Source organism: Oncorhynchus gorbuscha, linkage group LG19, assembly GCF_021184085.1.
Source record: "Oncorhynchus gorbuscha isolate QuinsamMale2020 ecotype Even-year linkage group LG19, OgorEven_v1.0, whole genome shotgun sequence".
Classification (NCBI taxonomy): Eukaryota; Metazoa; Chordata; class Actinopteri; order Salmoniformes; family Salmonidae; genus Oncorhynchus; species Oncorhynchus gorbuscha.
Window position 1 is genome coordinate 41716462 of NC_060191.1, and position 26512 is coordinate 41742973.

A 26512-nucleotide genomic window follows, 5' to 3' on the forward strand; every position below is an offset into this window, starting at 1 on the left:
CAAATTATTTTTAACCATCGTCCTTGTTTCCAGTTGCTGTGGAAGGTTTCCAACTGCAATATGAGAACAAAAATGTCAACATGCACTTGAATAGAAATGTTAACGTCATGCCCTTGAATCATGAATATAAACCTTTCACGGCTATTCAACTTGGAGGCGCCTACATTGGCGTACATGCTCTCTGCTTTCTATTGACAGGAGAGTGAGAGTGAGAGTGAGAGTGAGAGTGAGAGTGAGAGTGAGAGTGAGAGTGAGAGTGAGAGTGAGAGAGAGAGAGAGAGACAGAGAGAGAGACAGAGACAGAGACAGAGTGAGATGGCGAGAGAGAGAGAGACAGCGAGAGTGAGAGACAGAGTGAGACGGAGAGAGAGACAGAGAGAAAAAGATGGGGGGGAGCTGTCTGAATAGAACACATGGCTCTGAATAGGCTTAAAGCCCAAAGCAAAGGGAGAATGTTGGCCCTGGAGAGAGAAAGAGAGAGAAGGCTGGGGTTTGGATGGGAGAGATAGTTCATGGTGGTTTCTGTGATGACAGTGACAGCGCTGTTCCAACTGGCTTTGTGACAATGTACCAGGCTCTCCACAAAGACCTGTTCCCTCGGGTTGAGAACACAATGACCCTGAGAGCCCGAACACTGAGCAGCAAGATACTCAGAAACTCTAACACACTCTCTCTCACTGTAAAAGTGGGTCAGGGTCCATGGTTGACTGGCAGTGTGTTTTTGAAGCAGTATGTACATAAAGTTAGTTGGTTTGCTTGTTTATTCTACTAGGTTCAGTCCCAAATGGCATCCCGTTTCTTATATAGTGCACTACTTTTGATCAGGGCCCTCAGGGAATAGGGTGCCATTTCATTTGGGATAAAGGCCTAGTGAGTATAATTGTTGAACAGATACACACAACTTTAGGCCTGTACACACACTCACGTATCCAGATTGTGAGGGCATTTATGTGTATACAGTACCTGCGATTCAACCATTTTTTCACCAGGTGTTACTTACAGCACACTGTATCTGTATTGTGGTCCTGCTCTCTGGGTTCCTGCTCTACAGTGTGTGTAGTTTTGGGGTGCAGTGTGTGAGCACCATCTGCAAGGGAGAATGTGTAGAGCAGAGAGCTAGTTAAGCAGATTACAGGCACAATGTGAGACCTACTGAGGGTAGCCTGGTGTGTAGACGTCTGTCCGCACGCACGACCTCTCTCTTTACCTTTCTCCCGCTCTCGTTCTCTCTCTCTATCGCCTTCTTTATCTTTGTCTCTCACGTTGTCGGTCCAGCTTTAACATTATAGAGCAGCTGAAGGCCCTTGAAGGAATATCCATCTCCATGCACTCGTCTACATACAGTATTATTCACCTTGCACCCGGCAACGATGAGTAGGGTTGAGTATCCCTATGTCAAGAATGTTATATTGAGAGGCTACCCACAAAACTTGATGCTTTTGCAATAGGAATAACTCAGGTTATACGCAACTCATCGCTGCTACTGCAGAGTTTCAGGTTAGACTCAGTCCGGGCTTCCATGTAATTGGTCTTAACAACAACATAAGATATTTCCCATACGTGCGGTCGTACACATATACACTCACTTAGTAAACACACACTCGCGCACACACACAATCTTGCCCCAAACACACACACACACACACCTCCAGTGTGCAGCCGTGTTTGCTTAGAGAGGAATGTCTAATGATGGAGGGCTGATGTAGTTCCATTTCCATACTGCACTTTACCAGACTGCACCTCCAGCACCACACCTGAATACCAAGCAGGAGAATAGAGGGGGGGGGGCACTGGGGGAAGAAGGAGAGGCTGGCTGCTTACACTGGGCCTGCACTGTTCAGAGATCAGCACTCTTGATGTCTTTCAAATGGTACCCTATTTCATATAAAGTCCACTTTATATAAAGTCCACCCATAGGGCTCTGGTGAAAAGAAGTGCACTATATAGGGAATATGTTGGCATTTGGGATGCATTCTCTATTTGAAATGTATAGTGTTTGTGTTGTGTTCCTCTGTGACCTGGTAACCAGAGCCATTCCGAGGCTGGGGGACGAGATTGGAGGGATGCTGCAGGACAAAAAGAGAAAAAAGGAATCTGAAGAGATGTTTAAATGGGATATGTGATGAATAGGATGGTTGAGGAGGGGGGAGGTGTCCATGAGAGGAGGGTTGCTAATACTCAGCATGATGGACAAGGAGAAGGGTAAAAATGAATGTAGAGAGAGTGAACAAGAAGGAGAGAGAGAGGCAGAAGAGCAGAGCGAGAGAGGACAAGAAAGAGGACGAGAGGAAGGGAGTGAGAAAACCATAGAGAGATGAGAGAGAAAGAAAGACTAAAAATGAAAGAGTAGGGTAGTCCTGCCATGACGAGTGTGTTAATAGATATTCTCAGCACGGCCAGAGTGTTTCCATGGCGACCTGGTGAACATTTGGGAGAGAGAAGAAGAGAGGACGGGGAGAGAGAAGAAGAGAGGAAGGAGAGAGAGTAGAAGAGAGGAAGGAGAGAGAGAAGAAGAGAGGAAGGAGAGAGAGAAGAAGAGAGGAAGGAGAGAGAGAAGAAGAGAGAGTAGAAGAGAGGAATTAGAGAGAGTAGAAGAGAGGAAGGAGAGAGTAGAAGGGAGGAAGGAGGAAACAGAGAGCCTAGGAGAACTCTTTGTCACAAGCATACTGCCTTCCATGGACGTGCCCACTAGTGCCCTGTGGGGCTGGGTATTGTGGGGAAGGGCTCTCCAAGCAGCCTGGTTGGCTAGGCTGGGACTGGGGGCCTGGGGTATGTATAGCTGCCTCAGCAAAACTGCTGAACCGCACTCACATACCACAGCTAAATCACAATGACCCCAGGCTGACCGTAGCCACACACACACACTGGACATTGACAATGGACATTGAATCCAGATGTAGCCAGGTGGTAAAAGCACATAGCTGTATTCATTTGAATCCACTTAGGAGCACTGTCCCTTTAAAAGAGCTGTAAATAATGTGTGCAAGCAGTTATGGGATTGTGCCTCCACAATGTGTAAGAGTGAGAGAAAGCAATTACACTGGAGAGCTGTTGTAATCCATCATGGGGAGCAGACTGGAGAGGAAAGATGGAGGAAGTGGATGAACAGTTGGACAGCTGTGTCTCCCCCTTACACATCTGGACAGCCAATACAGCCATTACATATCTGTTGCTAGGCAGGAAGTTAAGTGATACAGGTAATAAACTGTTCCTTCTCCCGTCATGTGACCTAACCTGACCTCGGCCCACATTCCTCACTCATCCACAGCTGTCCACCCTTATCAGTGACTGCAACCATGTGATTGAATTACCCTGTTTCCATCCTGCACAATAGGGGGCGGAATGCACATTAAATTGTGCGATCCCCAATATACCATAGAAGAAGAATCCATCGTGGGGTTAATGAAAACGTTTTATTTTACACTCCTACTGGAATATATCATATTTTTCACAATCTGCAGCGTTTTGTAATGTTTATGCCAGATGGTCGTGTTTGCCTGTTGATACTTTCAGAATGACATGGGGATGTTAGCGCCTTGCTGGCTGAATACCAGGGCTCTCAGAACCACGTTGTGGAGTTGTTAATGTTATTTGAAGCGCGAGTAGTTATCAGAATGACATATTTCATATAAAGCTTTAGGTGCTGTATTTTGTTGAATTTTTTAATTGTCATGTATATGTTGATATGCCATTTCACCCAGTGCAGTATGGGTAAGATGAGGATCTACTGTTCCATGTGGGGTAAGGGTTTCACTTGGATAGTGTGTTTGTGTGTGTTCATATTGTTTTATGGCAAAATGTATTTTGGGTTTTCATGCAAGATGTCATTTTGTTGATGGACATCTTGCACTCAGACATTTGACAAGTTAGAAAGTCCATACTAACTGTGAACGTTGTGGTCTTTGTATTTTTTTACATTTTTTTATAGAAAGCAGAGCCACTGCTTCACCAGAGCCCGTTGGGGAGTTGCAGTGATGAGATCGTAATTACGAAATTGGGGAGAAAAAGGGAGTAAAAATGACAACAACAGAATAGAAAACAGAGCCACTAGGGTCGATGCAGTCCACTTTGTACAGATTGTTTTTATGCACTTTACTAACAGGTGACAGATCTTTACTTTATGGTGACTTCACCATGCAGTGATTTCCCTCCCACATGATCTCATTTTAAATGTAAGCTTCGACAGAATCAACAACCCCAAATGAGTTTGTGTCCTGTGCTGGGTTTGTGCTGGGTTTGTGCTGGGTTTGCTTTCGCCAGGCTACACAGAGACGCATAAGAAGAAGTGAATTTGGACAGACTTGATTGAATTAGAATGAAAATGTATAATTGAAGTAATATGGATGATTAGGATAAGTCATTGGTCTGGTCTGGGGTGACCCTAGGAAAGGGAAGTCCATATTTAGGCATAGACTGGAAGAGAAACCATTCTGGTTATGCTTGCATGCACCAGGCAGCAAGCAGCCTGAGATTGTGCACACCCACACCCACACAGAGTTAGAGAATGTACCCAGCCTTGCTTGGGTCAATGGTACCCGATTATCGTCAGGCGATAGATTGTGTCAGCTATAAAAAAAAAAATTAAAAGGTCTATAAAGGAGTTAGTGACGATAGCATTAGCATGTGTATTAAGGGGGGGGGTGTCCTGAGCTTAGATGGGCTACAGAGAAATGGATGTTGTTGTAAGAATGTATAGGATTGCTTAAAGTCGGGTAAAAAATATGCATGTTATGGAAGGAATGTATTTGAACTAACTTGAAAAAAACACTACCTCTGACTTCACTGACAGCTCTGTTATTGAGGAAGAGTATACATACTATGACTGTGATATGTGGTTGTCCCACCCAGCTATCTGAAGATGCACTGTAAATTGCTCTGGATAAGAGGGTCTGCTAAAAGAATATAATGTACAAATGCAAATGAAGCTGTCAGATAGTTGAGGTCAGAAGTTTACATACACCTTAGCCAAATACATTTAAACTCCGTTTTTCACAATTCCAGACATTTAATCCTAGTAAACATTCCCTCTCTTAGGTCAGTTAGGATCACCACTTTATTTTAAGAATGTGAAATGTCAAAATAATGGTAGAGAGAATGATTAATTTTAGCTTTGATTTCTTTCATCACATTCCCAGTGGGCCAGAAGTTTACATTCACTCAATTAGTATTTGGTAGCATTGCCTTTAAATTGTTTAATGTGGGTCAAATATTTCAGGTAGCCTTCCACAAGCTTCCCACAATAAGTTGGGTGGATTTTGGCCCATTCCTCCTGACAGAGCTTGTGTAACTGAGTCAGGTTTGTAGGCCTCCTTGTTCACACACGCTTTTTCAGTTCTGCCCACAAACTTTCTATGGGATTAAGGTCAGGGTTTTGTGATGGCCACTCCAATACCTTGAGTTTGTTGTCCTACAACTTCGGAAGTATGCTTGGGGTCAGTGTCCATGTGGAAGACCCATTTGCGACCAAGCTTTAACTTCCTGACTGATGTCTTGAGATGTTGCTTCAATATATCCACAGAATTTCCCTTCCTCATGGTGCCATATATTTTGTTAAGTGCAACAATCCCTCCTGCAGCAAAGCACCCCCACAACATGATGCGGCCACCCCTGTGCTTCACGGTTGGGATGGTGTTCTTCGGCTTGCAAGCCTCCCCCTTTTCCTCCAAACATAACGATGGTCATTATGGCCAAACAGTTCTATTTTTGATTCATCAGACCAGAGGACATTTCTCCAAAAAGTACGATCTTTGTCCCCATGTGCAGTTGCAAACCGTAGTCTGGCTTTTTTAATGGTGTTTTTGGAGCAGTGGCTTCTTCCTTGCTGAGCGGCCTTTCAGGTTATGTCGATATAGGACTTGTTTTACTGTGGATATAGATACGTTTGTACCTGTTTCCTCCAGCATCTTCACAAGGTCCTTTGCTGTTGTTCTAGGATTGATTTGCACTTTTCGCACCAAAGTACGTTCATCTCTAGGAGACAGAACACGTCTCCTTCCTGAGCGGTATGACGGCTGCGTGGTCCCATGGTGTTTATACTTGCATACTATTGTTTGTACAGATGAACGTGGTAACTTCAGGCATTTGGAAATTGCTCCCAAGGATGAACCAGACTTGTGGAGGTCTACAATTTCTTTTCAGGTCTTGACTGAATTCTTTTGATTTTCCCATGATGTCAAGCAAAGAGGCACTGAGTTTGAAGGTAGGCCTTGAAATACATCCACAGGTACACCTCCAATTGACTAAAATGACTGTCAATTAGCCTACCAGAAGCTTCTGAAGCCATGACATAATTTTCTGGAATTTTCCAAGCTGTTTAAAAGCACAGTGAACTTAGTGTATGTAAACTTCTGACCCACTGGGATTGTGATACAGTGAGTTATAAGTGAAATCATCTGTCTGTAAACAATTGTTGGACAAATTACTTGTATCATGCACAAAGTAGATGTCCTAACAGACTTGCCAAAACTATAGTTTGTTAACAAGAAATTTGTGGAGTGGTTGAAAAAATAGTTTTAATGACTCCAACCTAAGTGTATGTAAACTTCCCACTACAACTGTACTATAAGGAACTTAGAGCAATCTGTACCTTTATGCTCATTCCTGCCTTGGTCACTGGCCCTGTTGTCTGCTGAAACATTGCTAAGGCTTTTTCGTTAGAGATATTATTATTATGCTTTGTTTTTACTGTGAAGTTTGAAGGTGAAATCTATCTAAATCCTGGATTAAGACTTTTCTTTCACCATTTAAGAACTAGTTATATTGTAATAGAGGCCAGACCACGTTTCTCGTTATCAAAAGCTGTGCTTCTCATACAATTATAATAGACCAAAAACTGTGCTGTGCTTCTCATACAATTATAATAGACCAAAAACTGTGCTTCTCATACAATTATAATAGACCAAAAGCTGTGCTTCTCAATTATAATAGACCAAAAACTGTGCTTCAATACAATTATAATAGACCAAAAACTGTGCTTCTCATACAATTATAATAGACCAAAAACTGTGCTTCTCATACAATTATAATAGACCAAAAACTGTGCTTCTCATACAATTATAATAGACCAAAAACTGTGCTTCTCATACAATTATAATAGACCAAAAACTGTGCTTCTCATACAATTATAATAGACCAAAACTGTGCTTCACTGTGCTTCTCATACAATTATAATAGACCAAAAACTGTGCTTCTCATACAATTATAATAGACCAAAAACTGTGCTTCTCATACAATTATAATAGACCAAAAACTGTGCTTCTCATACAATTATAATAGACCAAAAACTGTGCTTCTCATACAATTATAATAGACCAAAAACTGTGCTTCTCATACAATTATAATAGACCAAAAACTGTGCTTCTACAATTATAATAGACCAAAAACTGTGCTTCTCATACAATTATAATAGACCAAAAACTGTGCTTCTCACAATTATAATAGACCAAAAACTGTACTGACCAAAAGCTGTGCTTCATACAATTATAATAGACCAAAACTGTGCTTCTCATACAATTATAATAGACCAAAACTGTGCTTCTCATACAATTATAATAGACCAAAAACTGTGCTTCTCATACAATTATAATAGACCAAAAACTGTGCTTCTCATACAATTATAATAGACCAAAAACTGTGCTTCTCATACAATTATAATAGACCAAAAACTGTGCTTCTCATACAATTATAATAGACCAAAAACTGTGCTTCTCATACAATTATAATAGACCAAAAACTGTGCTTCTCATACAATTATAATAGACAAAAACTGTGCTTCAAAAAATTATAATAGACCAAAACTGTGCTTCTCATACAATTATAATAGACCAAAAACTGTGCTTCTCATACAATTATAATAGACCAAAAACTGTGCTTCTCATACAATTATAATAGACCAAAAACTGTGCTTCTCATACAATTATAATAGACCAAAAACTGTGCTTCTCATACAATTATAATAGACCAAAAACTGTGCTTCTCATACAATTATAATAGACCAAAAACTGTGCTTCTCATACAATTATAATAGACCAAAAACTGTGCTTCTCATACAATTATAATAGACCAAAAACTGTGCTTCTCATACAATTATAATAGACCAAAAACTGTGCTTCTCATACAATTATAATAGACCAAAAACTGTGCTTCTCATACAATTATAATAGACCAAAAACTGTGCTTCTCATACAATTATAATAGACCAAAAACTGTGCTTCTCATACAATTATAATAGACCAAAAACTGTGCTTCTCATACAATTATAATAGACCAAAAACTGTGCTTCTCATACAATTATAATAGACCAAAAACTGTGCTTCTCATACAATTATAATAGACCAAAAACTGTGCTTCTCATACAATTATAATAGACCAAAAACTGTGCTTCTCATACAATTATAATAGACCAAAAACTGTGCTTCTCATACAATTATAATAGACCAAAAACTGTGCTTCTCATACAATTATAATAGACCAAAAACTGTGCTTCTCATACAATTATAATAGACCAAAAACTGTGCTTCTCATACAATTATAATAGACCAAAAACTGTGCTTCTCATACAATTATAATAGACCAAAAACTGTGCTTCTCATACAATTATAATAGACCAAAAACTGTGCTTCTCATACAATTATAATAGACCAAAAACTAATAATAGACCAAAAACTGTGCTTCTCATACAATTATAATAGACCAAAAACTGTGCTTCTCATACAATTATAATAGACCAAAAAACTGTGCTTCTCATACAATTATAATAGACCAAAAACTGTGCTTCTCATACAATTATAATAGACCAAAAACTGTGCTTCTCATACAATTATAATAGACCAAAAACTGTGCTTCTCATACAATTATAATAGACCAAAAACTGTGCTTCTCATACAATTATAATAGACCAAAACTGTGCTTCTCATACAATTATAATAGACCAAAACTGTGCTTCTCATACAATTATAATAGACCAAAAACTGTGCTTCTCATACAATTATAATAGACCAAAAACTGTGCTTCTCATACAATTATAATAGACCAAAACTGTGCTTCTCATACAATTATAATAGACCAAAACTGTGCTTCTCATACAATTATAATAGACCAAAACTGTGCTTCTCATACAATTATAATAGACCAAAAACTGTGCTTCTCATACAATTATAATAGACCAAAAACTGTGCTTCTCATACAATTATAATAGACCAAAACTGTGCTTCTCATACAATTATAATAGACCAAAAACTGTGCTTCTCATACAATTATAATAGACCAAAACTGTGCTTCTCATACAATTATAATAGACCAAAAACTGTGCTTCTCATACAATTATAATAGACCAAAAACTGTGCTTCTCATACAATTATAATAGACCAAAACTGTGCTTCTCATACAATTATAATAGACCAAAAACTGTGCTTCTCATACAATTATAATAGACCAAAACTGTGCTTCTCATACAATTATAATAGACCAAAACTGTGCTTCTCATACAATTATAATAGACCAAAAACTGTGCTTCTCATACAATTATAATAGACCAAAAACTGTGCTTCTCATACAATTATAATAGACCAAAAACTGTGCTTCTCATACAATTATAATAGACCAAAAACTGTGCTTCTCATACAATTATAATAGACCAAAACTGTGCTTCTCATACAATTATAATAGACCAAAAGCTGTGCTTCTCATACAATTATAATAGACCAAAACTGTGCTTCTCATACAATTATAATAGACCAAAACTGTGCTTCTCATACAATTATAATAGACCAAAAAACTGTGCTTCTCATACAATTATAATAGACCAAAAACTGTGCTTCTCATACAATTATAATAGACCAAAAACTGTGCTTCTCATACAATTATAATAGACCAAAAACTGTGCTTCTCATACAATTATAATAGACCAAAAACTGTGCTTCTCATACAATTATAATAGACCAAAACTGTGCTTCTCATACAATTATAATAGACCAAAAACTGTGCTTCTCATACAATTATAATAGACCAAAAACTGTGCTTCTCATACAATTATAATAGACCAAAACTGTGCTTCTCATACAATTATAATAGACCAAAAACTGTGCTTCTCATACAATTATAATAGACCAAAAACTGTGCTTCTCATACAATTATAATAGACCAAAAACTGTGCTTCTCATACAATTATAATAGACCAAAAACTGTGCTTCTCATACAATTATAATAGACCAAAAACTGTGCTTCTCATACAATTATAATAGACCAAAAACTGTGCTTCTCATACAATTATAATAGACCAAAACTGTGCTTCTCATACAATTATAATAGACCAAAAACTGTGCTTCTCATACAATTATAATAGACCAAAAACTGTGCTTCTCATACAATTATAATAGACCAAAAACTGTGCTTCTCATACAATTATAATAGACCAAAAACTGTGCTTCTCATACAATTATAATAGACCAAAAACTGTGCTTCTCATACAATTATAATAGACCAAAACTGTGCTTCTCATACAATTATAATAGACCAAAAACTGTGCTTCTCATACAATTATAATAGACCAAAAACTGTGCTTCTCATACAATTATAATAGACCAAAAACTGTGCTTCTCATACAATTATAATAGACCAAAACTGTGCTTCTCATACAATTATAATAGACCAAAAACTGTGCTTCTCATACAATTATAATAGACCAAAAACTGTGCTTCTCATACAATTATAATAGACCAAAAACTGTGCTTCTCATACAATTATAATAGACCAAAAACTGTGCTTCTCATACAATTATAATAGACCAAAAACTGTGCTTCTCATACAATTATAATAGACCAAAAACTGTGCTTCTCATACAATTATAATAGACCAAAAACTGTGCTTCTCATACAATTATAATAGACCAAAAACTGTGCTTCTCATACAATTATAATAGACCAAAAACTGTGCTTCTCATACAATTATAATAGACCAAAACTGTGCTTCTCATACAATTATAATAGACCAAAAACTGTGCTTCTCATACAATTATAATAGACCAAAAACTGTGCTTCTCATACAATTATAATAGACCAAAACTGTGCTTCTCATACAATTATAATAGACCAAAAACTGTGCTTCTCATACAATTATAATAGACCAAAAACTGTGCTTCTCATACAATTATAATAGACCAAAAACTGTGCTTCTCATACAATTATAATAGACCAAAAACTGTGCTTCTCATACAATTATAATAGACCAAAAACTGTGCTTCTCATACAATTATAATAGACCAAAAACTGTGCTTCTCATACAATTATAATAGACCAAAAACTGTGCTTCTCATACAATTATAATAGACCAAAAACTGTGCTTCTCATACAATTATAATAGACCAAAAACTGTGCTTCTCATACAATTATAATAGACCAAAAACTGTGCTTCTCATACAATTATAATAGACCAAAAACTGTGCTTCTCATACAATTATAATAGACCAAAAACTGTTATAATAGACCTTCTCATACAATTATAATAGACCAAAAACTGTGCTTCTCATACAATTATAATAGACCAAAAACTGTGCTTCTCATACAATTATAATAGACCAAAACTGTGCTTCTCATACAATTATAATATAATAGACCAAAACTGTGCTTCTCATACAATTATAATAGACCAAAAACTGTGCTTCTCATACAATTATAATAGACCAAAAACTGTGCTTCTCATACAATTATAATAGACCAAAAACTGTGCTTCTCATACAATTATAATAGACCAAAAACTGTGCTTCTCATACAATTATAATAGACCAAAAACTGTGCATACAATTATAATAGACCAAAAGCTGTGCTTCTCATACAATTATAATAGACCAAAACTGTGCTTCTCATACAATTATAATAGACCAAAAACTGTGCTTCTCATACAATTATAATAGACCAAAAACTGTGCTTCTCATACAATTATAATAGACCAAAAACTGTGCTTCTCATACAATTATAATAGACCAAAAACTGTGCTTCTCATACAATTATAATAGACCAAAAACTGTGCTTCTCATACAATTATAATAGACCAAAACTGTGCTTCTCATACAATTATAATAGACCAAAAACTGTGCTTCTCATACAATTATAATACCAAAACTGTGCTTCTCACCAAAAGACTGTGCTTCTCATACAATTATAATAGACCAAAAACTGTGCTTCTCATACAATTATAATAGACCAAAAACTGTGCTTCTCATACAATTATAATAGACCAAAAACTGTGCTTCTCATACAATTATAATAGACCAAAAACTGTGCTTCTCATACAATTATAATAGACCAAAAACTGTGCTTCTCATACAATTATAATAGACCAAAAACTGTGCTTCTCATACAATTATAATAGACCAAAAACTGTGCTTCTCATACAATTATAATAGACCAAAAACTGTGCTTCTCATACAATTATAATAGACCAAAAACTGTGCTTCTCATACAATTATAATAGACCAAAACTGTGCTTCTCATACAATTATAATAGACCAAAAACTGTGCTTCTCATACAATTATAATAGACCAAAAACTGTGCTTCTCATACAATTATAATAGACCAAAAACTGTGCTTCTCATACAATTATAATAGACCAAAAACTGTGCTTCTCATACAATTATAATAGACCAAAAACTGTGCTTCTCATACAATTATAATAGACCAAAAACTGTGCTTCTCATACAATTATAATAGACCAAAAACTGTGCTCATACAATTATAATAGACCAAAAACTGTGCTTCTCAATTATAATAGACCAAAAACTGTGCTTCTCATACAATTATAATAGACCAAAAACTGTGCTTCTCATACAATTATAATAGACCAAAAACTGTGCTTCTCATACAATTATAATAGACCAAAAACTGTGCTTCTCATACAATTATAATAGACCAAAAACTGTAATTATAATAGACCAAAAACTGTGCTTCTCATACAATTATAATAGACCAAAAACTGTGCTTCTCATACAATTATAATAGACCAAAAACTGTGCTTCTCATACAATTATAATAGACCAAAAACTGTGCTTCTCATACAATTATAATAGACCAAAAACTGTGCTTCTCATACAATTATAATAGACCAAAAACTGTGCTTCTCATACAATTATAATAGACCAAAAACTGTGCTTCTCATACAATTATAATAGACCAAAAACTGCGCATTGTAACAAGGTGTTGGATGCTGAACGCATCTTGATTTATCTGCTTATCATATTGCTTGTGTGATTTGTGATGATAATAATAATAATAATAATAATGGACTATTCTACCCGTTTCCCTTGTTATTTTAAAACCCCGTGTCTTGAAAAGAGTCATACAAACGCATGTTGGTAAACTCAGTGAGAGTTTTATAAGTGAAAAAGCCCTTATACGCTTGGTTGAGTTCAGCCTCTATCCGAGTTAGCGTTTCTGAAAGGTTGAGCAGCCATTATCGGCCTGGCAGGTGTCAGACACGGAATCGCTAGCTGCAGTTCACTTAGGCAAGTAGTTTGAGTTGCATACCTGAAGGAGCGGTAAGCGTAGCTTTGTCAACACACAAGCTTTCGACATCCAAACTTTGCGTCAAACGCTTACTCTGGGAGACTTGTTCTGCTAGACTGTGCTGTTCAGGCCACTTTGGTCCGTGTGACAGATGTGAAAGAACAAAGAGATAGAATCACATCTATCCTCCCTCTATCTAGCGCACAGTGACTGTGAGTTCCTCTTCTATCTCTAGTGATATGGCCAAGCCACTGGCATATTTCTTTGTTGGACATTTTTAGAAAATCTATTTTCAAATGATCAAGTAGCTGTAAAGTAAAAACAGATCATGCATATTCATGCATCATTACCCAACTCACCTGACACACAGTATCCAAGAAATAATGACTATGCATTCCAAACAGCACCCTATTCCCTATGCAGTGCACTACTTTTGACCAGGACCCAGGGCACTCTGGTCAAAAGTATTGCACTATAGAGAGTAGGGTGCCACTTGAAGACGACAGTAGGCTTCACTATAAACAGGATGTACGTGTACACGTGTATTTAACCAAAAGGCAGGTCTGGCGTGTGTCTCCCCCGCTCCTCCTCTTCCTGGGACTACTTTAGGCTTGCTGGTGCTGGCAAAAGCCCAACAGGACACACAAGACAGTGTCCATTTTGGCTCAGCACAGAGCCCTGCCTGACCGATGGGAGGCTGGATGCCCCTGGAACCAACATGCCTGACGATACACTGTGATGGGCGATCATTTATGTTTAATACGGCGCTGTACATCAACACATCCTATTACGTTTAGTTATGTCACGCTCGGAGCAATAACATTAGCTCCTATTCAAGATTCAATGGGATATGGACGTTGAGGCCATGCGGTCAGGAGTCACCTGATGTAACTCTGTTATTCTGTTCTCGTTTGCAAGGTTCAAGTAATGTGTGATGCCTCTTGAATGCAGGTGACTAGCGGCAGGCCATCTCGCCTCCTAAGACATTCCAAACGGGAAATCGATCCTAGATATCGATAACAACAGAGTGAATGAGAGGCTCTCACTGAGGAATCCATTACCACTATGCTGCCCTACCAGAAACACCTTTGCTTGGTTTACTTTTCAAAGGGAAAAGTACTCTGAGGAAAAAAAGCTCACCTCAAAGAGCATTCTACAGACGACACAGACATCCCTGAGGAGCGCCCCCCCCCCCCCCCCCCCCGCCAAACAGCCTTCCAAAGAGGGCGCCTCATCCCAGGGTGCTTCACTAATCTATTTCTGTTGTCCGTGGCCCTTTTTTGTCTGCCTCGCCTCGCTGAGCTGGTTTAGACTCTACCCACCCAGAAACAAGTCTCTGTCGACAGCTCTGTCTATGCCAGGTGCCCTTCAGACGCCCTTACCAAACCCTCATGCCATCCTTCACCTGCTTTTTGCAGGGGCATCTCATTTTCTAATGGACCATTTGTTCTCTCTGTGGGAAAAACACAAAAGCAGATTAAAGAGGTTGATTCCTTAATCAAACCAGATCAGAAGTGCAAAGCACTCAGTTTGATAAGTGTCTATCTGATTAGGGTCCTTTCGCTCATTTTCCTAATTGGGATCTGTCTGCTTTTCGCAGAGGCTTGAAATGCCATCATCAATCAAAGCTGATTGCTCAGAACAATCAAAAGGGGAAAGTCAAAGCTGATCTCAATTCTTTATTAATGCTGAATCTCTATGGTTATATCTGTCTGCCAGAGGCTATGCAGTCTGCCAGTGTATGCAATGATACAGCTTGCTTTCTCCATCTTTGAAGAATTCACACTGTCCTTATATCACCTTTATGTGTGACAAAGGAGGTTGATGGGAGGTGCTAAAGGAGGATGGGCTCATTGTAATGGCTGGAATGGAATCAATGGAATGGTACCAAACACATCAAACACATGGAAACAGAAAGTTTGACTGCGTTCCATTAAAAAAAAAATGTTTTTATTTAACTAGGCAAGTCAGTTTAGAACAAATTCTTATTTACAATGATTTATGGAGGCGGTGAGCGTGATGGTGAGGGAACAGTGTCAGACGTGGATGATGGCATCCCTCCCTCCCCCGGGGTCGTGACCCTCAGCGGGGAGAGGGAAATGGCCCGAGATGGGTAACGGACGCACCCGTCTCCTCCAATTAACACACGCCTGTCTGAACACACTCCTCACCCTGCCTAGTCAGAATAGGTAGGGAGGGAGAAGGGGAGGGAGAGATATAGGAAGAGAGGTTGAGGAGAGAGGGTAGAGATGGGGAGAGAGAGAGGGGAAAGGAGAAGTGAGAGGGTAGAGATGGGGAGAGAGAGGGGGTGAGAGGGTAGAGATGGAGAGAGAGATGGGGAAGGAGGGGTGAGCGGGTAGAGATGGAGAGAGAGAGGGAAGGAGAAGTGAGAGGGTAGAGATGGAGAGAGAGGGGGTGAGGGGTAGAGATGGAGAGAGAGAGGGGGAAGGAGGGGTGAGAGTGTAGAGATAGAGGGTGAGAGGGTAGAGATGGAGAGAGAGATGGGGAAGGAGGGGTGAGAGGGTAGAGATGGAGAGAGAGGGGGAAGGAGAAGTGAGAGGGTAGAGATGGAGAGAGAGGGGTGAGAGGGTAGAGATGGAGAGAGAGAGGGGGAATGAGGGGTGAGAGGGTAGAGATGGAGAGAGAGAGGGGGAGGAGGGGGGTGAGAGGGTAGAGATGGAGAGGGGGAGGGGTGAGAGGGTGGAGATGGAGAGAGAGGGGGTGAGAGGGTAGAGATGGAGAGAGAGAGGGGGAATGAGGGGTGAGAGGGTAGAGATGGAGAGAGAGAGAGAGAGAGAGAGAGAGGAGAGAGAGAGAGAGAGAGAGGAGAGAGAGAGAGAGAGAGAGAGAGAGAGAGAGAGAGAGAGAGAGAGAGAGAGAGAGAGAGAGAGAGAGAGAGAGAGAGAGAGAGAGAGAGAGAGAGGGGGAAGGAGGGGTGAGAGGGTAGAGATGGAGAGAGGGGGGAGTTGAAGTGGGGGAGAAGAGAGAGCGGAAGAGGGAGGCAAAGCGAGGAGGGAAGGGAGGAAGGTACATTGGAGATAGACAAAGGTCAATAGAAATGGAGAGACAGAGAGAGAGAGAAAGGTACAGAGATAGATGACAGCCAGGAAGAACAACGAGCTGGATAAACATATCAGATGAGAGGTAGCGAGAGATAAATGTCTCCTCCGACACAATTTCTACTGTTCTGCAGTTCTACACTCTAAGAAAAGGGTTCCAAAGGGATTATTCAGCTGTCCACATAAGACAACCCTTTTTTAATCCAGGTAGAACCCTCTGTGGAAAGGGTTCTACCTGGAACCAAAAAGGGTCAAAGGGTTCTCCTACGGGGACAGCAAATAACCCTTTTTTGATTCTAGATAGCACCTTTTTTTCTAAGATTATACGGTACAGACTAGTTAGACTAATGTAACCTCAGACACCTAATCAGTGTTCCCCTCATCTCGCCAAGGCCTTGCCACAACCATGAACACACCATTCATCTCAGCACAGGAGAGGGGGCATCAGCTGTCACGCTCAACCAATTCATCTTCATCACGTCAACCCCATTACTGGTGACATTAAATGGTTCGTCATTGTCCCAGACAGATTGGGTCTATTTGTCACCCGTGCCCATGAATATTAATAAATGTGAACTAAATGCCAAATAACGCCCCAATTATGGTTCATATGGAACAAATACCCTTAATAGTCATACATGCTGTTACTGTGATTGATGCTGTTGTGCTGTTGGCTCAATCTGTACCATACAGGATTTCTATATGCTCACACTTCAACCTGACATTGTATCTCCTGTGTACATAGAGACGTTCGCCAAGGAGGCAAATTGAGAGCATCCTGTCGGGCTGTATCACCGCCTGGTACGGCAACTGCTCCGCCCACAACCACAGGTCTCTCCAGAGGGTGGTGAGGTCTGCACAGCGCATCACCGGGGGGAAACTACCTGCCCTCCAGGACACTTACAGCACCTGATGTCACAGGAAGGCCAACAGGTTCATCAAGCATAACAACCACCCGAGCCACTGCCTGTTCACCCCGCTATACTATCCAGAAGACGAGGTCAGTGCAGGTGCATCAAAGCAGGGACCGAGAGACTTAAAAACAGCTTCCATCTCAAGGCCATCAGACTGTTCAACAGCCACCACTAACACAGGGAGGCTGCTGCCTACAAATCATTGGCCACTTTAATAAATGGATCACTAGTCACTTTAATAATGTCTACATATCTTGCATTACTCATCTCTTATGTATATACTGTATTTTATGCCATCTTTTGCATCTTACCTATGCCGCTCGGTCATCCCTATAGATTTGTGTGTATTAGGTAGTTGTTGTGGAATTGTTAGATTACTTGTTAGATATTGTTGCACTGTCTGAACCAGAAGCACAAGCATATCTCTACACTTGCATTAACATCTGCTAACCATGTGTATGTGACCAATAACATTTGATTTGATTGTTTGGAAACTGCATGACCTTAATCTTAATTTAGTGTGTGTGTGTGTGTGTGGGGGGGGGGAGGGGGGTGCCTTATCTGCTGTTGTGAGGCAGCTGGTTGTTGTTGCCGAAGTACTGTGTGTGTTGCCTCTTGAGAGAGAGAGAGAGAGAGAGAGAGAGAGAGAGAGAGAGAGAGAGAGAGAGAGAGAGAGAGAGAGAGAGAGAGAGAGAGAGAGAGAGAGAGAGAGAGAGAGAGAGAGAGAGAGAGAGAGAGAGAGAGAGAGAGAGAGAGAGAGAGAAATGTGGGGTAGCCCAGGGAATGCTGTGTTTTCCAACTGGTGTTGCGTCTCTTAAAATACACAGAAACAGTCCAATGCACTCACACACTTTCTAACACATTCACTAAAGCAAGCACACAGAGAACACACACACACCCACACAACAGCAAACAGCGAGGCCAGGCTGAACATGGCAATTACCGTGTGAGGAGGCACAGTGTGTTCATCCTCTCGTACCTGTCAAACAAACAGGACTGATTGGTTCGTTCCAAATGCAAACACCCAATGATCTACTTTGCCCTCAGAACCCTGCCTGACGGAGCACTGTCTGAGATCCATCCTCCAGACAGGAAGTACTTTACGGCTGATGGCAGGTCCATTACCCAGGGGCTGGAGGTTAATGTCATGGTAACATCCCTCCCTGATCTTGGTCTCCGAGGTACATGATGTCACAGACACTGAAGAGAGTATGGGGTTGTCGAAATGACTATGCAGTAAACACCAGATAAAGCCCGCCAACAAAAGACAAAATAGTTTGAGAGAACCAATCAAAGCTCAACCAGAAACAAGCACAACTCTGCATTTACAATGGCCTCCTCACACACACTCCAGACTACAAGAGCAATGGTATAGTCCATGTATAACGTCAGTGTGTGCGGTAGTACTCTCTGTCACATGCCCTAGAGTGGAGTACGGTTCCTTCCTGTTCCTCGTTAGACCTAACCGGTGGAACCCAGATCACATGACGTAAGATCATGTTGAATGACGTCACATGATGAAACACAACCGAACTCCCTTGGCACTCGGGGACAATAATTGTCTTTATTGGAACTTGCATCTTGAACAAGGTGCAGAACGCTGGGATAGAGAACTACTCCGTCCTTCTCAGCATATTTCATCAAGCAGAAGGGCTCGGGGGGAACTTCAGCGTTGAGATTTAGGATGAACTAAGTCGTCAGAATGAATATTCTGTCATCAAACGTGTCTGAAGAAGTCTGCACCGAAACATCACTCTCATTAGATCTGGAAGTCTATACAGAGGTGGAGGTCTGCGCCCTGAGGAGCTGGGCAGCCAATCATTTCAGAATAAAACAGTTAGCATTTGAAAGCTTCACTTTATTGTCGGAAATAGCAAGTTCGTGCAAAATAATAGCTGAACTCTTCAACTTTCATGACTGAGTGAGTGTGTTTGTTCAGTGTCAACGCTAATAAGTGCAGGCAGGCTGGGTGCTGCTCCCCGCTGTCACAGAGCGGTGCCTGGCGCCGGCCATTGTGTTGGATTCTATAGAGGCCAGATGTGCTCTGTTCTGTCGCGGCAGGAGATAGAGAAAGGTTGTGCCTTCCTCCTCCATCTCCCACCCCCTTGCATTCTGTCAGATAAGCCGGCGGACATTGAAGATCCTCCGGGAAAAAAAGTCCATTTAATGTAAACATCTCCGGGAGGGAAATGCACATATTCTTTATAATATTCACATTAAAATATGTCGCCTATTGGATGGAAACATAGTTATTTTTTTACCCCCTTTTTCCCCAATTTCGTGGTATCCAATTGTTAGTAGTTACTGTCTTGTCTCATCGCTACAACTCCCGTACGGGCTCGAGAGAGACGAAGGTCGAGAGCCATGCGTCCTCCGATACACAACCCAACCAAGCCGCACTGCTTCTTAACTCAGCGCGCCTCCAAACCGGAAGCCAGCTGAACCAACGTGTCGGAGGAAACACAGTACACCTAGCGACCTGGTCAGCGCGCACTGCGCCCGGCCCGCCACAGGAGTCGCTAGAGCGCGATGAGACAAGGATATCAGCCAAACCCTCCCTAATGCCGACGCCGCTGTGCGTCGCCCCACGGACCTCCCGGTCGCGGCCGGCTGCGCAAGAGCCTGGGTGCGAACCCAGAGTCTCTGGTGGCACAACCTTAGACCACTGCACCACCCGGGAGGCCCTGAAACCTAGTTATTTAGTTGGTTTTTGCTGATATGACAATGTTCACAGTGACTAAAGAAAGTATAGAAGTGTTGCTGAAAATGCAGTCATGTGTATCCCAGTTACAGAATTCCCTTGTTGGAATACTGGAGTGTGACTCGCTAGCGGTTGATTAGACAGCCTAGAAAGTGTCAGTTACCAGAGCTACAGACAAACCAGCATAGAGACGATGGGAGACTCATAGCGACGAAGCCCAACCTCATTGGCCAAGAAGAGGAATTGATTTGTCTCAGCAGCCAATCAATCCAAGTGCGGTAACTCAAAAGGAACAACATGATTGGTTGGTCCGGGTCCCATCTATCTACCCACAGGAAGGATTGATTTAGCTCCCTCAAGTAATCCTTCCTGCTCCCCAAGCTCTCACACATTCAAACAAGAGTCACACCCACAGAAGAGGGCTCTCTGCAGATCTAAGATGGCTTCCCCACTGGTGAAACCACCCCGTATCACACTGGCTGATCCGTGCCTGGAAAGAACAGCTCAGTGGCTCGCTCTTTAAAAGGACAATCATTTGCTATCATGTCCTTTAAGGCTCATGTGGTATGAATACCTTACAGAGATCGCACACACATACACACACAAACACATGCATACACCACATACACCACATACACACCACAACCACATATAAGATCATGCACTGCTGTCACCATTAAATCTACCCAGCAGTAGCTCCGAGTAGCTGACTGAAAATACAACTTATAATTTATGAATAATATTTTTTTATAGTTTATCTCAGTCAGGTTAAATATCAGCATACTGTAGGCTAGGACTCTTCTAAGCATCTATTTACAAAGTCAAGCACCCTAAGTCTGAGTAATACAATACATTTTCCCAGACCAATCAAATTCGATTATGATTAGATATGATTGGATTTGCCCCTCTGTTGGAGTGGGCCCTTATTTCCTCCATCTTGTGTTTACAGTGTAAACCCCAGCCAACCAGCCATCTCCTCTCTCCTGATTGGGCACTGGGGAATACGGTGCTGAGGCTGACTGCCTCCATCTTCCCTATGTTGCCTGGCCTACTGCTGTGGTGGTCACACCATTCTGAAGCCCCCCTCTCCTGGGTTCTATACAACACTGAGGATACGTCCCAAATTAAACCATATTAATGGCACCATATTTCCTACCTAGTGCACTACTTTTGAGCATCCCTATGGACCCCACTCAAAATTAGTGCACTGCATAAGGAATAGGGTTAATTTGGGACACTACCTGAATGTAATAGGAGTAGTCAGGTGCATCTGTCTTAGCTAGTATTCTTTTATTTCTCTACCCCTCTTTTACGATATTCGCCTCTCCCTCACTCTGTCATTTCTCCTCTACTCAATCTATTTTTCAATCTTTCTCTCTCCTCTTGACATCTACTTTTTGTCTTATTATTCTCTCTCTCTCTCCTCCCCCCATCTCTCTATACTCCCCCCATCTCTCTCTATCCTCTCCCCCATGTCTCTCTATCCTCTCCCCCATGTCTCTCTATCCTCTCCCCCCATGTCTCTCTATCCTCTCCCCCATGTCTCTCTATCCTCTCCCCCACATCTCTCTCTATCCTCTCCCCCATGTCTCTCTATCCTCTCCCCCACATCTCTCTCTATCCTCTCCCCATGTCTCTCTATCCTCTCCCCCACATCTCTCTCTATCCTCTCCCCCACATCTCTCTCTATCCTCTCCCCCATGTCTCTCTATCCTCTCCCCCACATCTCTCTCTATCCTCTCCCCCATGTCTCTCTATCCTCTCCCCCACATCTCTCTCTATCCTCTCCCCCACATCTCTCTCTATCCTCTCCCCCATGTCTCTCTATCCTCTCCCCCATCTCTCTCTATCCTCTCCCCCATGTCTCTCTATCCTCTCCCCCATCTCTCTCTATCCTCTCCCCCATGTCTCTCTATCCTCTCCCCCATCATCTCTCTATCCTCTCCCCCATGTCTCTCTATCCTCTCCCCCATGTCTCTCTATCCTCTCCCCCATGTCTCTCTATCCTCTCCCCCATCTCTCTCTATCCTCTCCCCCATGTCACTCTATCCTCTCCCCCACATCTCTCTCTATCCTCTCCCCCATGTCTCTCTATCTCTCCCCATGTCTCTCTATCCTCTCCCCCATGTCTCTCTATCCTCTCCCCATGTCTTTCTATCCTCTCCCCCATGTCTCTCTATCCTCTCCCCCATCTCTCTCTATCCTCTCCCCCATCTCTCTCTATCCTCTCCCCCATCTCTCTCTATCCTCTCCCCATGTCTCTCTATCCTCTCCCCCATCTCTCTCTATCCTCTCCCCCATCTCTCTCTATCCCCCCATCTCCCCCCCCATGTCTCTCTCTATCCTCTCCCCCATCTCTCTCTATCCTCTCCCCCCATGTCTCTCTATCCTCTCCCCCCATCTCTCTATCCTCTCCCCCATGTCTCTCTATCCTCTCCCCCCATGTATCTCTATCCTCTCCCCCATCTCTCTCTCTATCCTCTCCCCCATCTCTCTCTATCCCCCATCTCTCTCCCTCTCCCCCATCTCTCTCTATCCTATCTCTCCCCCATCTCTCTCTATCCTCTCCCCCATCTCTCTCTATCCTCTCCCCCCATGTCTCTATATCCTCTCCCCCATGTCTCTCTATCCTCTCCCCCCATGTCTCTCTATCCTCTCCCCCATCTCTCTCTATCCTCTCCCCCATCTCTCTCCCCCCATCTCTCTCTATCCTCTCTCCCCCATCTCTCTCTATCCTCCCCCATCTCTCTCTATCCTCTCCCCCCATCCTCTCTATCCTCTCCCCCAATGTCTCTCTATCCTCTCCCCCATCTCTCTCTATCCTCTCCCCCATGTCTCTCTATCCTCTCCCCCATCCTCTCTATCCTCTCCCCCAATGTCTCCCCCCCCATCTCTCTCTATCCTCTCCCCCATCTCTCTCTATCCTCTCCCCCATCTCTCTCTATCCTCTCCCCCATCTCTCTCTATCCTCTCCCCCATCTCTCTCTATCCTCTCCCATCTCTCTCTATCCTCTCCCCCATCTCCTCTCCCACCCATCCTCTCCCCCATCTCTCTCTATCCTCTCCCACCCATCTCTCTCTATCCTCTCCCCCCCATCTCTCTCTATCCTCTCCCCCCATCTCTCTCTATCCTCTCCCCCCATCTCTCTCTATCCTCTCCCCCCATCTCTCTCTATCCTCTCCCCCCATCTCTCTCTATCGTCTCCCCCATCTCTCTCTACCCTCTCCCCCCATCTCTCTCTATCCTCTCCCTATCCCCCCATCTCTCTCTATCCTCTCCCCCCATCTCTCTCCCCCATCTCCTCTCTCCCCCCATCTCTCCCCCATCTCTCTCTATCCTCTCCCCCATCTCTCTATCCTCTCCCCATCTCTCTCTATCCTCTCCCCCCATCTCTCTCTATCCTCTCCCACCCATCTCCCTCTATCCTCTCCCCCATCTCTCTCTATCCTCTCCCCCCATCTCCTCTCCTCTCCCCCCATCTCTCTCTATCCTCCCCATCTCTCTCTATCCTCTCCCCCCATCTCTCTCTATCCTCTCCCCCCATCTCTCTCTATCCTCTCCCCCCATCTCTCTCTATCCTCTCCCCCATCTCTCTCTATCCTTTCCCCCCAATCTCTCTCTATCCTATCCTCTCTATCCCCCCCATGTCTCTCTATCCTCTCCCCCATCTCTCTCTATCCTCTCCCCCCATCTCTCTCTATCCTCTCCCCCCATCTCTCTCTATCCTCTCTCCCCCCATCTCTCTCTATCCTCTCCCCCAATCTCTCTCTATCCTCTCCCCCCATCTCTCTCTCCCCCCCATCCTCTCCCCCCATCTCTCTCTATCCTCTCCCCCCATCTCTCTCTATCCTCTCCCCCCATCTCTCTCTATCCTCTCCCCCCATCTCTCTCTCTCTATCCTCCCCCCCATCTCTCTCTATCCTCCCCCCCCCATCTCTCTCTATCCTCTCCCCCCATCTCTCTCTATCCTCTCCCCCCCATCTCTCTCTATCCTCCCCCCCATCTCTCTCTATCCTCTCCCCCATCTCTCTCTATCCTCTCCCCACCCATCTCTCTCTCCTCTCCCCCATCTCTCTCTACCCTCTCCCCCATCTCTCTCTATCCTCTCCCCCATCTCTCTCTATCCTCTCCCCCATGTCTCTCTATCCTCTCCCCCATGTCTCTCTATCCTCTCCCCCCATGTCTCTCTATCCTCTCCCCCCCATCTCTCTCTATCCTCTCCCCCCTCCCCCATCTCTCTCTATCCTCTCCCCCCATCTCTCTCTATCCTCTCCCCCCATCTCTCTCCTATCCTCTCCCCCCATCTCTCTCTATCCTCTCCCCCATCTCTCTCTATCCTCTCCCCCATCTCTCTCTATCCTCTCCCCCCATCTCTCTCTATCCTCTCCCCCCATCTCTCCCCCATCTATCCTCTCCCCCCATCTCTCTCTATCCTCTCCCCCATCTCTCTCTATCCTCTCCCCCATCTCTCTCCCCATCCTCTCTCTCTCTATCCTCTCCCCCCATCTCTCTATCCTCTCCCCCATCTCTCTATCCCCCCATCTCTCTCTATCCTCTCCCCCATCTCTCTCTATCCTCTCCCCCCCCTCTCTCTATCCTCCCCCCATCTCTCTCTATCCTCTCCCCCCATCTTCTCTATCCTATCCCCCCATCTCTCTCTATCCTCTCTCCCCCATCTCTCTCTATCCTCTCCCCCATCTCTCTCTATCCTCTCCCACCCATCTCTCTCTATCCTCTCCCCCATCTCTCTCTATCCTCTCCCCCCATGTCTCTCTATCCTCTCCCCCCATCTCTCTCTATCCCCCCATCTCTCTCTATCCTCCCCCCATATCTCTCTCTCCTCCTCCCCCCCCATCTCTCTCTCTCTCCCCCCCCCATCTCTCTATCCTCTCCCCCATCTCTCTCTGTCCTCTCCCCCCATCTCTCTCTATCCTCTCCCCCTCTCCCCCATGTCTCTCTGTCCTCTCCCCCCATCTCTCTCTATCCTCTCCCCCATCTCTCTCTCCTCTATCCTCTCCCCCATCTCTCTCTCCTCTCTCCCCCCCCATCTCTCTCTCCCATCTCTCCCCCCATGTCTCTCTATCCTCTCCCCCCATGTCTCTCCTCTCCCCCCATCTCTCCCATCCTCTCCCCCCATCTCTCTCTATCCTCTCCCCCATGTCTCTCTATCCTCTCCCCCCCATGTCTCTCTATCCTCTCCCCCCCATGTCTCTCTATCCTCTCCCCCCATCTCTCTATCCTCTCCCCCCCCATGTCTCTCTATCCTCTCCCCCATCTCTCTCTATCCTCTCCCCCATCTCTCTCTATCCTCTCCCCCATATCTCTCTATCCTCTCCCCCATGTCTCTCTATCCTCTCCCCCCATCTCTCTCTATCCTCTCCCCCCATCTCTCTATCCTATCCTCTCCCTCCCATATCTCTCTCTATCCTCCCCCCATCTCTCTATCTCTCTCTCTATCCTCTCCCCCATCTCTCTCTCCTCTCCCCCCATCTCTCTCTATCCTCTCCCCCCCCCTCTATCTCTCTCTATCTATCCTCTCCCACCCATCTCTCTCTATCCTCTCCCCCATCTCTCTCTATCCTCTCCCCCCATCTCTCTCTATCCTCTCCCCCCATCTCTCTCTCCTCTCCCCATCTCTCTCTATCCTCTCCCCCCATCTCTCTCTATCCCTCCCCATCTCTCTCTATCCTCTCCCCCCCATCTCTCTCTATCCTCTCCCACCCATCTCTCTCTCCCCCCATCCCCCCCCCATCTCTCTCTATCCCATCTCTATCCCCCCCATCTCTATCCTCTATCCTCCCCCCCATCTCTCTCTATCCTCTCCCCCCCATCTCTCTCTATCCTCTCCCACCCCATCTCTCTCTATCCTCTCCCCCCCCATGTCTCTCTATCCTCTCCCCCCATGTCTCTCTATCCTCTCCCCCCATGTCTCTCTATCCTCTCCCCCCATGTCTCTCTATCCTCTCCCCCATCTCTCTCTATCCTCTCCCCCCATCTCTCTCTATCCTCTCCCCCCATGTCTCTCTATCCTCTCCCCCATGTCTCTCTATCCTCTCCCCCATCTCTCTATCCTCCCCCATGTCTCTCTATCCTCTCCCCCATGTCTCTCTATCCTCTCCCCCATCTCTCTCTATCCTCTCCCCCCATCTCTCTCTATCCTCTCCCCCCATCTCTCTCTATCCTCTCCCCCCATCCTCTCTCCCATCCTCTCCCCCCCCCATCTCTCTCTATCCTCTCCCCCCCATCTCTCTCTATCCTCTCCCCCATGTCTCTCTATCCTCTCCCCCATGTCTCTCTATCCTCTCCCCCCTCTCTCTCTATCCTCTCCCCCATCTCTCTC

General features: G+C 43.7%; 1 protein-coding gene across 1 annotated transcript in view; it reads right to left on the bottom strand.

Annotated features, from left to right (window-relative positions):
- Positions 1 to 26512, bottom strand: part of LOC124005390 (sodium/calcium exchanger 2-like) — a 122206-nt gene that overhangs the window by 40245 nt on the left and 55449 nt on the right. The window lies entirely within an intron of this gene.